Source organism: Rhopalosiphum padi, chromosome 3 (assembly GCF_020882245.1).
Source record: "Rhopalosiphum padi isolate XX-2018 chromosome 3, ASM2088224v1, whole genome shotgun sequence".
NCBI classification, from domain to species: Eukaryota; Metazoa; Arthropoda; class Insecta; order Hemiptera; family Aphididae; genus Rhopalosiphum; species Rhopalosiphum padi.
This window is the reverse complement of record NC_083599.1, coordinates 6,715,943-6,731,912: the sequence shown is the minus strand read 5'-3', so window position 1 is coordinate 6,731,912 and position 15,970 is coordinate 6,715,943. Positions and strand designations below refer to the sequence as shown.

The following is a 15,970-nucleotide window of genomic DNA, read 5'->3' as shown; positions in this document are numbered from 1 at the left end:
ATAATATCATGTGCAAAGATGTGGCAACGTTTATCGTATACATAATGCAATCTGCAAGTTCAGATGTTCCATCTACTAATAACTATTACAAACAAACTAATTATCCAAAATGTGTATTTGTCTGCAATATACAGAGTGATTATTTTATTGAACAACAATCATTATTTAAAATAATATATTGATGTTTTGAAAACAATTTTTACATGATTTCTAGTCGAAATAAAAAAAAATTAAAAAAAAGATTATATTTTTAATATTTTTTATCGTTATAACTGTGTAATGTTTGCTTGTAACATTTATTTATAATTGTAATATACTAATACAGTTTTTATTGCGACACTAAATTATCAAAATATTTTTAAGGTTAGGCACATATTTTTACTATTCTATTCTATTATAATTCTACTCTTAGAGTTAAGATGTTCCACTCCTCGGCTTACGTTTTTTCTAGTATTTTTATCACTATTATTCACTGATTTTATAATAAAATATTCAAAGGAAAAAAAATGTGATAAATAAAAAAAGAATTATTTGTCATAAGTTCAAATTTCGATTTAATACATTAAAACAATCCGAAAAATATTCTGCTTCAGAATATGAAATTATGAATTTATGTTGTCAATCATCAAAATAATAAATTAAAAAATTAAAATGATAAAAATATTATGTATATACTATATGATATTGATATACTATATCATTCTATTTTAAGAAATTTTCTTTCATTTTGACTAGAAATGTATACACATTTTTTTTTAGAAACGTTAATAGATTTTAAAATAATGAGTATTATTTGATAAAATAATCCTCCTGTATACTTGGAGTAATTTATATCTATTGGACATATATTTAATTTTATCTTACGTATAGGTATTATCCAGACGCAGATTTATTGCTTTACAGTGATTTGGATTTACTTCGATTAAACAAATTTCTATTTAATATAAACCCTTCCTCTTCTGAAACTATAGCATACGACTCGAAATACTAAATTCTCATTAAGTTACTCTGAGTTAGACTTGACTGTCAGAAAATTTTAAGCAAAATTATCATTAATAGCCTATGACGGTAAAGAACTTTAAAGAAAAAAACTGAATATTTATATATTGAAATAAAAATAGAATAATAATATGGTAGAAAACAATATTATTCGTTAAACTTAAAAAATTGAGTTTAAATAATGATGATTATATTGTCAATGCTATAGATAATAAAATTGCATAATAAAGTATAGGTACCATTGAGTAAAAAAATTGTAATGTTCATCTCGTTTGAACTCGCAAAGACTTTTTAATTCTTAATAACTATGTTTAAATGATTATTTTATGTTACATAAAAAAAAATCTACTATTATTATTAACTGGGTGTAACTTTTGATTTCCATGTGCATATATGTTATTTATTTTTTTTTAATAATATAAGCTAAGCGATTGATAATTTTTAATATACCTATCCCTTAAAAATTACTGCTTTCCTTGAGTTATGAATATATGTGAAAATATACAGATGTGTTATAATATGTATATTATCCATTCGGTAATACAATTTTATAGAAACTCTCACGTAATGTACCTAAAAAAATTCACGTTTAGAAATATAAGATAGTTTAAACATTACTTTTAATTTTTTATTCAATTATATATGTATATTTATACTGCTAATGGAGTAATGCATGTCGTATAGAATGTCATTCGCATTTTACATCTCTCGCATTTGTTTAGAATATAAATTATACAGTTTTCATGGTCGGCTACTGCAATAAAGTGTTATTAGCGGATGATGCGAAAAGATATTTTAATCTGTTTGTTCGCCTCCCGATACGGCGTCAGTGTGAAACACTTATTTACTTTTAGAGACGCGAACGAATTAAAATACGTAGCGCTAAATGTACGAATGGCATTCGTCTTAATTCTCGCAAAATAAATCCAATTACGCCTAACTAGATATTATCACATAAGAATTAACGACCATTTTTATCTCTTCGGCCAATGACCAAGACAATCTATTTATCTCCAGTGAATTCCACACATCACCCTTATGTTACTTACATTTTATTTTATGTAAAAAAAAATAAATAAAATAATATCATTGACTAATATACCAAAACATGAACTGAAACCATTGTTTTTTTTTGGTTTAATCTCGATACTTATAAAAAAAAAAAAAGTTTTTACAGTGTCATTTGACGTCAATTTTGGTGGGTTGTTACTGTTTTTGAACTAAATAACCCACCATTTGTTTAGCACTAAGAAGAGAGTTATATATAAAAAAAAATAGCCCACTGTCACTTAATACACGCCTCCCTTTCAAATAACGCTTAATCTTTTTATTTTTGTTATTTATATTACACTGATCGCACTGTATCATTTATCACAACACTTACCTATATTTATAATTCAAAATTAATTAATTATTTGTTTTTAATATTTTTTTTATACGTAAAATACTAAACTTTGAAAGTGTATAAATTTGTTATATTAATTATAGTTAAAATTAAAATTTTATATAAATAAATTATTGCACATGTACATAAAATATAGTATTATAATCATTATAAAACTATAAAAATAACGAAGTATTATAGGTTCTGTCTAAGATCTGGTTTTCAATATGTTTAAAGATTTCCAATTCCCAACCTGGTAGTTTATGAAGACTTATACCCCTAAATTTTTTCGCAGATCCTCCAAGATAAGTTTTTTTTATCAAGAAAGTCGACACTAAGTAAATATTTTATTTTTCTGCAATTTTAAAACCGAATCCAATAAATGTTATTGAAAAAAAAAAAAAAATTTGTGAGTTAAAGTTTTTTCTCGACAGAGTGACATAAATACGAATAATAATGGTCGTCGTGTTTTCAGTAGAATATGTGGTCAGATATAACACAACCAGTGACAATGTAGTATTTTACCACAATTATGACGTTTATTTGTCAGCTATGCATTTTACTCAAGTTCACATCATGATATTATAGTTTGGGGTCGTATTTTTTTTCTAATCGGTATTATGTGGGACTCGAGTTATCCCTGCTAATAAAAAAATAAAAATACCAATAATATTGATTCGGTTTATTTATGACAAATATGCTTAATAGATATTATAACGCTGTCTAAAAAATTACGTATGAAAGTAATCGCCATTTGAAACAATAAAGCAAAAATATTCCGTTGTACAATACAACAAGCATAGGCGTGCATGTACATTCAATGTTCAAGTCTCCCCGTTCTGGTTATATATAACAATTGAACCGTATAAGCTTTTCGGATCTTAAATATTTGATAGGGAGAATAAAGAACTCCACGGTTTCTTTTTCGTATAAATTATTAAATAGGTAATAAAAACGTCGACGACCCCGTCCTTAATACATCGGACTCGAATTCATTTCAAAGCTAATCCCGAAAATATACGAGATCGTAGCTTATATTTTTATATCCCACACTTTTCCCGTAAATATAATAACAGTAATAAAAGTAATAATAATAATAAATATATTATATACTATTATTTTTCCAGTTAATCTTTTACCGTCCAAAGTACAGCTTACTATAGACTATTGTTTTATGTTTAATATTTTAATTCGTATGCTATAATATTATTGCTGTTATAAATTTTATTTTGGCCATGGTCTGTTTTTGTTCTATATATAATATATACTGTGAATATTGTTTGACGCGTATAACATAATATATATCATTATTGTACAATTGCATGACACTCCTAACCTGACCTATAGTAAATTAGACATTAGGTCCGTGAAGTCTGATAAATAAATAATTCCGTTTTTTTAGAAAGTTCTCCAAACTAAAACAAGACAATATTTTCCCTGGGGTAAGGTAAATAATTTATGTTCATTTATAATATAGAAAAAAAAACTTCTATAGAAAACAAAAATAATATTTTATAGTCTTACCATTATTCCTATTATTTTTTTAGTCTAAATAGGAATGCCTGATATATTACATAACATTAAAACTATGAATATGATAATATAACGCCGGTACAATAATAAATACAATAACTAATGTAAATACCTCTACATAAAAAAATATGGCATTACAATGATATAAATACTCCACTGAAAATCGAAAACCACGATATCGTTCCATATTGAATAATATTAGGCGAGATCAATATTTGGTTATATAAATATTATAATATAATACAAAATAGTCTATAGTTAAATTCTACTTTTGATTATAGACATATATATTATTATCATCTACCTGAAATCCCGGGTAAGTAAAAATTGGCTAGGTTAACTAGCGATTAATGTTGTTTTTTCAACTAAAAAACACCGAGAACGTTATTTAAGCAACATTTTTAGTACAGATTATTAAGCATCACTAAACGCCGCCGTGTCAATTTCGATTTTATTTTAAAAAGATCGATATTATTTTAATATTTTTTTTATTGAATTCAACAAAAATAATCTATTTCAGTGACGGCCCATTTTTCACCATCACCTATTACATCTGTAATATATATATATATATAATGAAATATACAACGTATATGGCGGTGGTACTATGCCGAAATAAAACCATTTAAACAACAACAAAAATAATAATAATAAATAATGGAGTGTCACAGTTATTGTAGTTCTGCGTGTGAATTTTTGGTAGCGGCCGACGACAATATATTATATTGTAATATTATGAAGTATCAGAGGTTCCGGTGTGCGACTCTGGTCATTACACTACGATTGACAATTAAAAATTAATTTTTAATCTTCCCAGATTTCATGGGCTAACTTTCCAATAATACTATAATGACTGTGGTGAATTTATTGTAAATAATGTGAAATAATTATTGTATAACGACTGAAAACCTATAACTATCACGATACGTACATATTAATAACTTTAGATTATTTTCCCTGGTACAATCGACTACAAATCGAGAAAAAACAAAAATTCAGATTAATTGATTATTACTATGCTGTAATATACGGTTTTTCAAGATAATAAAATATGATTTTAATATACGTTACATTGAATCCGCTGTTGAAATGTATTTATAAATAAAAAAGATTAGAAAAAAATATTATGTTTCAAATAATATAAAATTGAGAAAATGAAAATAATATTATGATTAGACGAAGTTGAAAATATAAGGATACATTTTCAAGTAGAATTCACGTTTTAAATAAAGTTAATGATTATTTGCACAACCAATAAACTAAACTATGACATTTTACTATAGATTTTAAAAATCTGAATCTTTAAACTTGGTTAAGAATGACAAAATAATTTCAACTTTAGATAAAATTGAAATTTTTTGGGAGATATAATTTTTTAGGAGTCTTTGAAAGTTGACAAATATTTTCTTATCAGCGTATCAGTTCTAATTTTGTAAACTAATAAAATGTACGATTAGTCGTTTTAATTTGAATGAATGAAAATAGATGTTACAAAAAAAAAATAGATAATTCAATGATTACCGATTATGACTTGAAATCAAAAAATAATATTGTCAATAGAAAAATTATAATAATTTAAGTTAAATTTAATTACGAAAATAACTTCTAAAACTCAATCATTGGCCATTATTTTTTAAACCGGATTGTTTTTTGTTTAAAATATATTCAATTATTATATCCATTTTGGTTAATGGGATTAAACGGAAATAAACTTTATTTACCGATTATAAAAATTATTGGTCAAATACATAGAAATAATGAATAACAAATAATATAGTCATAAATCATAAGCCAGATAATTATTTTATTTAATAATATTTATTAATAACCAAATATTCACGTGAATCCCAAGTTAATTGAAAAATGCCGTGTGTATTATTTTAAAAATTCAAACAATGTATTATTTTTGCTATAATTTATTTGTTTTTATAAGTAATGCTTTTTTGACATTTACTATTACATTACATAAAATTTCAGTCCTGTGGTTGACAGACACAAAGCTTATTATTGTTACAGCATATCTTGCATTGGTAACACTAAAGTGGTACCCTTGAGGGTCTGCAACAGAAATATTCCTGGCCAGTTCCCTCAGTGTCATCTATCTACCATCTACTAATTTGATGACATCATTAATTTATAATTGTTTTTATTTGTAAACAGCTTCTTCTTGGCGTGTATAATATTATACAAATCTAACCACCATATACCATATTGTACGTACCTTATCGGGTGTGACAAATAAAGTTCTATAGGTTTTACTCACAAGTTATACACAAATATTTTTTGAAAAATCATCTGAGTGGTCAACTTATCATTACTCAGTAGAGTCATTGACGACAAAGAAATAGTATAATCATAATTTATAAATATCCAGTATCCAATTACTATCAAAATTTTCCATTTCATATGGTTTTTAGTCACTAGAAGACGACCATAATTTCCATTTATAGACAAATAACATCGATGACCGCTGAATAGCGTTGTGAACCGATAATATGAAGTCACTTACAAACTAGTACACAATGATGGTTATTTAAAAATATAATATCTTAAGCAATATCGCTGCTACAAACTTGGTAAGCCTTCGCTTTGAAGAGCATGATGCTCATAAACTATATTCGGGCTGAATGGTAAAATAGTTTTAAAAATGAAAACCGAAAAGATCCGGGGACGTTGATATAAAATGCATTTGTTTTATTATAGTGGTCGTGTAATTTTTACTATAACCGTTTCATCGGTCACATAAACTGGCGAGTGTGATGGGCATAGGAATTCCTAAACGAAAGGCGATCGAGCACACACGTATATTAGTATATTACGTCATTATACACATATATACTAGGTACCTACACATATAATATACGATACGATCGTATACGGGGTGAAATACTTATCTACAATGAACAAATAATATCGTCCAATAAACTCGGCTGTTCGGCGGAGTACATAATAAAAATATACGATCGTGTCTATGCTTGTCAGGCCTATACAGGGTGGTTCTCCGATTCTCAAACCCATTTCGTTTAGTAATTATTCCGACTTTAATTCTTCAGACATTATGGGTCATTATATTATGTTCATTGTACAAATACTTTAATTATATATATAGCAGTATACTAATTAATGGTATAAGCATCTAAATATACTATACAAAATATATCAGATAAAATGAATACTTTGTAGATGTTCCTAATGTTACGATGAAACACTAAACAAAACATTTGTGTGACCATTGTTTTGATTTTTAATATCTCAGAAACCTGGAAACAAATGGACCACGTGACTTTAACGTAAACAGTTTTAAGATTTACAATATTGATAGTACAATGTAATCGAAGTTAAACAACGTTATTTACTGCAGTTTTTGTGATGCCGATACACATTACACTTGTACCCTATATACAGTTCAGTATATTATTAAACGTTTTTATAAAAAAAGGGGTCCAACAATAGGTTTATTACAAATCGTTATATCATTAGTATATGTGGATGCAAAACAAAATAAAATATATTGCTTGGACAATGGGTAGGTCGTAGGTGTAACTATTTTATTTAAGCTTAAAATTTATTTTAAATATATTATATAAAACTCGTTAAAAATCCTCTAAAAGATCAAAAGTAATATCAAGATAAAATTGTATGATACTAAATCAAAAGTTTATATTGAAATTGAAAAATCTAAATTAATCTTTTATAACAAATTAATGTAAATACAAAAATGTAATAAATACATTAATAAACAGGTAAGTTTATTATCTTAAAACCGTCATTGTTCTTTAGGTGTGTGTAAACAATGAACTCTGAACGTATATAATTGTTCTTATGGGTTGACATAAAAATTAAAATCCTAAAAATGTTAATGATCTTTTAAGTGGAAAAAAAAAGAAAAATTAAGGTTAAAATCGAATTTCAAATCAGAAACATATTATAGATCGATATTGTGGAAAAATAAAAATCGTAAAATTATAAATAAACATATTAATACATTATTTTAAATTAAAAAAAATAATATCGATAATCGAACTCGATATTAAAATCAAAGTATTTTTAAACCTTTACATTTTACATTTTATATTTCATTATTATCGCTCCGTATACATCGCATATATTATAATGTGTATAAAGTGTACACGTGTAGTACTCGTAGACGGCCGGAGTCGCGCGTGCAGAAATACTATCGTAATCTCGATTTCCCGCATCCAGGACTTTCCCGAATTTTTATCACGCAGTCGACGTGCCGTGCTCGACGAACCGGAACGCACTACTACTAATAATAATATTGCCCGTGACCGCACTAAAATGGTACGAAAATCCGATGACATAAATTGCGGACTCGGAATGGCTGTATTAAAATATATTATTATATACAATATTATATAAACAGTGCATGCTGAAGGGCAACGGCACAATTCGCGACATACAAAATTATTTATTCGTGAATATTTTTGATTTTTGTATTGACGATCATTTTTACAGAAACGACTTTTTAATTTCTACATCATCCATACACATTTATACAAGTATCATGTGCATACTGCATATTACACTGCTTTCTTAAATCAATTGAATGAAGAAATATCAATTCACTTAACCTCTAAAGCATTCTCAATTTTAAAAGTACATTCTATAACCACTTTTAAGGGTTTGATCTAGACAATACAATTTAGGGAACAATAAATTTGAAGTGTCTAAACCTTAAATATTAAATTATTTATAATAATTCAAAGTAACACACAGAAATACAACGCGGACCACCATTTCCCATGTCAATTTAATATTTGATTAATCTCGTCAATATGAGATGATAATATTTTGAAAAAACGATTTTGAAACATGAAAGAACAAAAAAGGCTGTAAGAATTTTTAATTTTTATTATAAAACGAATATTGAGCATTACACAGCTGTTTGGACAAACAAATAAACAAATGCTTATTTTAAAAAAAAATATGTATATAATAAATATATAATTACAACCAGGATATAATCACGTTATATGGTTAAATATAATATGATTTATAGCCTTACGTCAACTTAAACGGCACCAAATTTCAAAAGTGCAAGATAACATATAAATTCCTTTTAAAATAAATTATTCAGTGAAATGAAGATCATAAACTTAGAGTAATTTTTTTCAAAGGCTCTTTGATACACCCTGTAATCTATACAGCAACTTAGTATTATGATTGATTAAGTTCAAAACTCTATCTGTAATATATTATATTATATTGATGTGTCTGCAGTTTACGCGGTTGTTCATTTCGTTTGACACATAAATATCTTAATATTTCGAATGTGATCGTAGAATATTTATTATGTAAGTACACAATACCAGCAATTATAATCACTTATATAGTAAATCATATTTTCATAAAGTTAATTATATATCATGATTTTAATATTTAATGCCTCCAATTAACCAAGAACACTCGCCTTCTTTTACTTTAATAATGCATTTATTCAAATTCTGATCTTTGAAATATTTATGACAGTGTTTTATTACACATTATTTATAATTAATTAGATTTGTTTATTGTGTTTAACGTTCGTGGTATTTTCTGTGGTGATTTAACCTTTTTGTTTCAAATGAGAACCACCCTTTTACTGTACATTTTCAAGTGTATGATTTTTTTTTTGACATTTCGATGTATTTAAATTGAAATACGAACCATTTTTTAACGAGTTATTAAACATTATATACAAAAGATAATAGTCTACAATAACGGGTTAAAATATAATATCATGGATTTAATGACATGCAATTTGTAGTTCGTCATCAATACAAATATATCAAACGTATAATATTTTTTAAGTTATCATATAAATTACTCGTTAGTACTAGATCAAGAAATTATTATTATAAAATGACCGTTTTTAAAAATAATTAACTTTAGTATAAACAGTTTAAAAACTAGTAAACTGTTTGTTCAATTATATTAGATACATCAAAATTTTAAAAAGAAAAAAAAACGATCTACTTATAAATGTATTGTAAAAAGGTCGATTGCGCTTGAAAACCGATCTTGAAAAAATCTTCACAAGACACTTCCATTATGATAAAAAAAAGTTTAAATAGTCTAAATATTTAAGATTACGGTATTTAAGTACATACTTGAAAATTCTAAAGATCATAATTTTAATCATTGCATTTTTTAAAGAAAACAAAGGGCAACACGCTTACCGAATCGCCCGGTAAGTATTTAAATCATGAAATAGTTTTCCATTTTTTTTTTCATTGTAAAGGAACGGAAAGAGAGAAAGAAGACAAAAACAATCGATGTTCAATACGTTTAAATGATAAATTATTTGGCAAACGGACTTGATTTTATTGACGACACGTCAAACTATACGGTCTTGTAACGATGGATTGCGCGGAATGCGCTTCACGAAACAACGCGTGGTCACGACATGTCCTAAAAAATATTAAGTAAAATGTACCTTTATACCCGCGTTATTTGTACAGCGTGATTCTTTGCATCGCGAATCAAGCTGCACACTAGAATCTAACACAAAGGATTTCACGACGATTAATTTCTAAACACCCGTAAACAATATTCGCGAACATCGTAAATTTATTTTACGTGTTTCCAAGAGCTCGTCCTTAAAATTGTATTTCCTCGTATCGTCTAAAACAGCGGTTCCCAAACTTTTTTAGTCTCGGAGCCTTTTTTTAAGTAGAAGTTTGTTTTGGATCCCTCAAGAAATATTTAATGTTAATTTTTATCTCTCTGTGTTCTTTGTAAATTTATTGTGGTATTACGTGGAGCCCTTTATAAGCCATTGCGGAGCACAGTTTGGGAACACCCAGCTGGTTTAGGATTTTCAAGAGTTAGAAGTCACCCTGTACACATAGCGTTGCGCGAAACGTTCGCGTGAGTCTGGGCTGTATTGTACGCTTCGCGTTGACTTCAAAAAGCTTTCCACCGAAAATACGTTTCGTGTCTCGTCGTATACGAACTTATTATTATTATTATTTAATACTATCATCGTTATTATTATTAGTATTATAATCGCCGAGTATTATTATTTTGTTGTTCATGGCATTTATCATAATATTTTATTTACATATCATTATGTAAACTCACTTAGTATACAATATTCATTAATTAATTTCTGCACTCGGTAACGCATGGTTAGCGTGTTATTACAATGTCTAAATGTAATATAATAAATAATAATATATTAATATAATATGATGATATACCTACTATTTATGATAGAATGTATACATTAATTTTTTTATTATTTTTGAAACATTAACATTTTTAAATTGAAATATAAACCGTTATACAGAATTTATATAATAATTAGTTTTATGATTTTGAAAGTATATTTATAATATAAATGTATGCATGTATAATTAATGTTTTAAATTCTGAGTAGAATAATTAATGTATTGAATTTAAATTGGTTTGTATGGTTTTTTGTTTATGTTATTCAAAAATAAGTCTTAAAAATATTTTTGCTTTTTTGAACTTTTTAAAGAAATTCAAAATGTTTAAATAATTGTTAATTTGTTATACCTCGTATTTTTTATGGTAATGTTTTGATTTATGAGTAAAAAAAGATCTGAAATTGAATACAAGGTTCTTTAAAAGTTTTTTTAATACAATAATTAAAATGTATCTAAAATATATTCAATTTTGTTATTTATTTTAAATTAATTTCAAATTTAGATAAAATTCATTAAACCATGAATTATTTTGTCCAAATAAAATGAAAATATAGACTGTTAGAACGTCTCCGAATCATTTTTCATAATATATAATTCATCAATGAGTTCACAATGTTCACATTTTATTTTATGCATTACAGTAATCTATTCGATAAAAACGTACAATACAACAAGCGACTTCCTAATTTTATATTTCGTTATTTATTTTAACTAAAAAAAAAAAATGTTTAGTCAGCTTGCAGACATTTTATTCTTTTAACGCCAATTCTCAACTGACTTTTTAAAATTTATTTTACCAAATTATTATCTACCAATGTCCAATAGTATATTTCCCGGACCTATTTAATTTCAACCCGTATTGTATGTTACATTATTATTTTCAGAATAATCGTTAATATTTCTGTTTTTTTTTAAAAAAAAAACCTTAAGCTAATCAAAATGCACCATACACGCGTTATATAATAATTTTTTATTAGGTATACAGAAAAAAAATTGCAACTCGGCGAATTATGACTTATTCACATATAAAAAATGCATAAAAAATACCTTACTATATAATATAATACACACCCCGCAACTGATATTTGCTACGTTAGCGATGTTATCGTTACGGATGCCCACTTTAACCGTAACGATGTATTACATAAAAAATAAAGTCCATTTATCCAACTCCATCAAAATATCGGTCATTTTTTTATTTTTTATATAAAATAATTAAAATATCAATTATTTCAACTATTGACTAACACTAAATATTTTTTTTACATTTTTGAAATCCAATTCAAATTATGACAGGGCTATAATTTTCCCAAATTCTCAACAAAAAAAATTTAAAAAAAAACATAACAAAGAATCATGACAAAGAAAACATATTTTAAATTATAGGTCTATCTGTTATTTTTTTATATGTTTTCGTATTTTTGTGGGAAGAGTTATAATACCACCCACATCTAAGCTGAATAAAAAAATATGTTAGTATATATATTATATATATATAACTTAACTGCTTTATAATATTATATTTTTGTTAATGTTTTTATTATTTTTATTCGTTTCATATTTTTTTAACAATCTAATGTTATATTTTAAAAAATGATACCTACTTAATATTAATTAGATTTATGCGATTTTTTTTTTTGATAGGCAAATTTGTAAGATTAATTATGTACTTTATATTATACGGGAATGAATATAAGACGCAAATTGTAATAAATACTGTATTAATAATGTTCATTCTGACCATTTTCGAATGCACTTTTGGTTTTACGTGATATGCCGTATTTCAAAGAAAAACTAAAGAAACGAGACAAACCTGGAGCCAGAGAACAAATCGATAATATAAGTCGGCTTATAATAATAATATGTAACACACTGAAATATTCGTTGACGTGTTATTTGTTCAACAACAATAATATTTACACGAAAATCGTCATCCGAAATGAAATAAAATATCTTAGAATTACTTTCAACAGACGATTGTTTCGAGAACCACATCTCGAAACGTATATATAAAATAAAAATAACAAAAATCATGTTTATATATTATTATGTTATATATATAAATATTTGTGTGTGTATATACAATACACAAAGCTGACTTTTACAGCCCAACACGTTTTAAGTTCACAATATCCAACACGATGGTAGAAAAAACATCGGTCCGAAAACTTTCTCACCTTACCATCACCACCCACTGCAGAACGTCTTAATTTCTTTCAAGTAAGTACGATACGGCGTGTTATCTACCACTATAAAAGTATACTATTAACATGATACGTAAACACTACTTATATGCATGGGGAAGGTAACTACAATAATATAACGTTATCATTGTTATCATATGAATCTAAACGTGTTACGAAATGTGCACGTTAACTATAGTAAAACATTTTAAAGTTATTTGTTTTCGAGCTTATTATACTATGTATAGTTTAAGTGACAGTTGAAATTATTTAGATTTTTCGACGTAATGTGAAAAACAATTTGTTACAATTTTCGTTCGATTAAGTAGTATAATATTAGAGCTGATATCGCAATAATATTGGCTTTTCAGAAGATGTATTCAATATATGTTTATGGTTTACCACGTCATATAATATGCGTCACCAATCAACCTGTATACAATAATTTTAAATTTGAATAAATCAATAAATGTTTTTTCGATTTAATAATTTATTTATTCGATACAAACATGTAGTTTTCTAACCACAACAACAAACATTGTGCATTAAACATGATAAAAGTTTGAAAAAAAACGTTAGTTGTTATTTGAACAATTTAAAAGTTGCACAGTCACTGTATAGCCCAAGTGGTAATTAAAAAGAAAACAAACAACAACTAATAATATGTATTGTTTGAGTTGTGCTAGTATCTTTTCTCATATTAACTTTAAACTTTAAAAGTATAACATTTGGTAATATGAACATTTCTAACATTTAATTTACTTATGTAAATTATTTTATTATCTAGTTAAACTTATATTAAAAAGTCATCAGTAAATAATTATTTATTAAGAAAAAAAAGTACCTGTACTATAATAGTAATAATAATGTTAGATAGATTATCAAACGATATTTTATTCATAAATGCATATTATAGACATTCGGTGCATTAGAATTACATAATAATATTATAAATTAAAATAAACCATACAAACATAACTATAATGTTTTTTAATTAACGAAAATAATAACGTTAATCGAAGAAATGGCTGAGAAATAAATTATGATGTAAACTGTATAAAAACGAAGGATAAGACTTGAATAAAAAGACAATATTTTAAATTGATGCCACACTTCCGTAATTTGTTTGTTAAAAACTATTCCTTGCGGAAGAGAATCATCAAATGTCTATGTAAAAGATAATAACTTTGTCTGAATAATATTGTTTTTTTTTCTTTCAATATCACTTAAACACAAAAAAAAGTTATTCAAGTTTAGATATTCGTTATTTTTGTATTTTTCAAACTCGAGAAACGTTTTTCTTAAAACAGATATTATAAAACGAAAAACTATGTTACAAAAACAAAGTTTTTTTTTTATACAGCGAAAATTAGGTTTGTTAACTGTAACTGTAGTCTTATCAGACGTTCAATTCAATTCAATAATAATGATTGATGACATGAAGCTGGGTTTTCCACTGTACCGTGTCATGTAGTGATAAATTTAGTTAAACTCGTAAGTAACCAATATCATGTCACACACGTATCAGATGTATAGGAAACATCACGAAACTGAGTAGTTGAAACCCAGCTTAATTGTCAACAAACATCGTTACCAGATATCTCGGTATACAATTTGATACGATATTCACATGGGCCCACATAACAGTATAAAAATAAAACTACTCGACATGAGACTTCACTAACACCGAAACTTTCTTAAATCGATTAAAAATAATATTTTAACCCGTTTAACAATAATGACCCATAGAATAAAACGTAGATAGGTGCAGCTAAAATATGAAATATCAGTATTTTTAAGTTGTGTTTCAATCACTGTTCCCTCTTCGTATCACCTGTATAATGTATTATTAAGATAATAAATTCAACTAAATGCAATTATTATGTGATTATTTTATACGAATAAATAAAAATAATTTAAAATTTCTATTTTCCTATCTATTTAAATACATTAATTATTCGAATTACTCGTAAATTGTCAATTCGTGATAATTTTTTTTCAACGGAGAATTGTTACTTTTTTCTAGCTATTGCCTATAATCTATTTCTTTTATACTTCTATGGTGTTATAATTCTTTTATATGTTTAACCGTAGTGATTTTGTAGTATGTTGTTTTATAAACACAGTTGTATAATAATTGTATTTAAGACATATAATTACGATTGTAAACATATTTATGTATCTATTATTATATTATTTATAGTAAAAATACTATTTTAAAAATTTCAAATTTTAAATTATCTGTTTTTATTTAGATACATCTCATCATATTTTACTCATTACCTAGATAAATATTTTAAGTATTTTCTTTTCTTTTAACTAGATAAAATGTAAAAGATTTTTATTTTATTTTATCTAAATAATTGTTGGGTCAATTTTGCAGAATAGTGCCTATCATCAATGTATCTTAATACTTAATAAAAACTTCACGTTATATTCAGACCTTAAAATTCTAAAAATTCCTGTCCTAACTTATTATTATTAAAAATATAATAAAAGCGCTTAAAATCATACTAAAACGCTTACATCTTTTGAAATTTATATCCTCTTAGGCTTAAGCTTAATTGGCCCAGATATCTTTTTAACGAATAAACCCATAAGTTTCTTGGCTTATAAATATTACTATTTTTTTTTTTAAATACCGCTATATAGAATATTAGTATTTAATAACTAACAACATTTACTTATGAATAAAATGC

General features: G+C 25.9%; 1 protein-coding gene across 3 annotated transcripts in view; it reads right to left on the bottom strand.

Annotated features, from left to right (window-relative positions):
* Window positions 1–15,970, bottom strand: part of LOC132923876 (synaptotagmin-7) — a 188,486-nt gene that overhangs the window by 117,366 nt on the left and 55,150 nt on the right. The gene's annotated exons all lie outside the window — the stretch shown is intronic.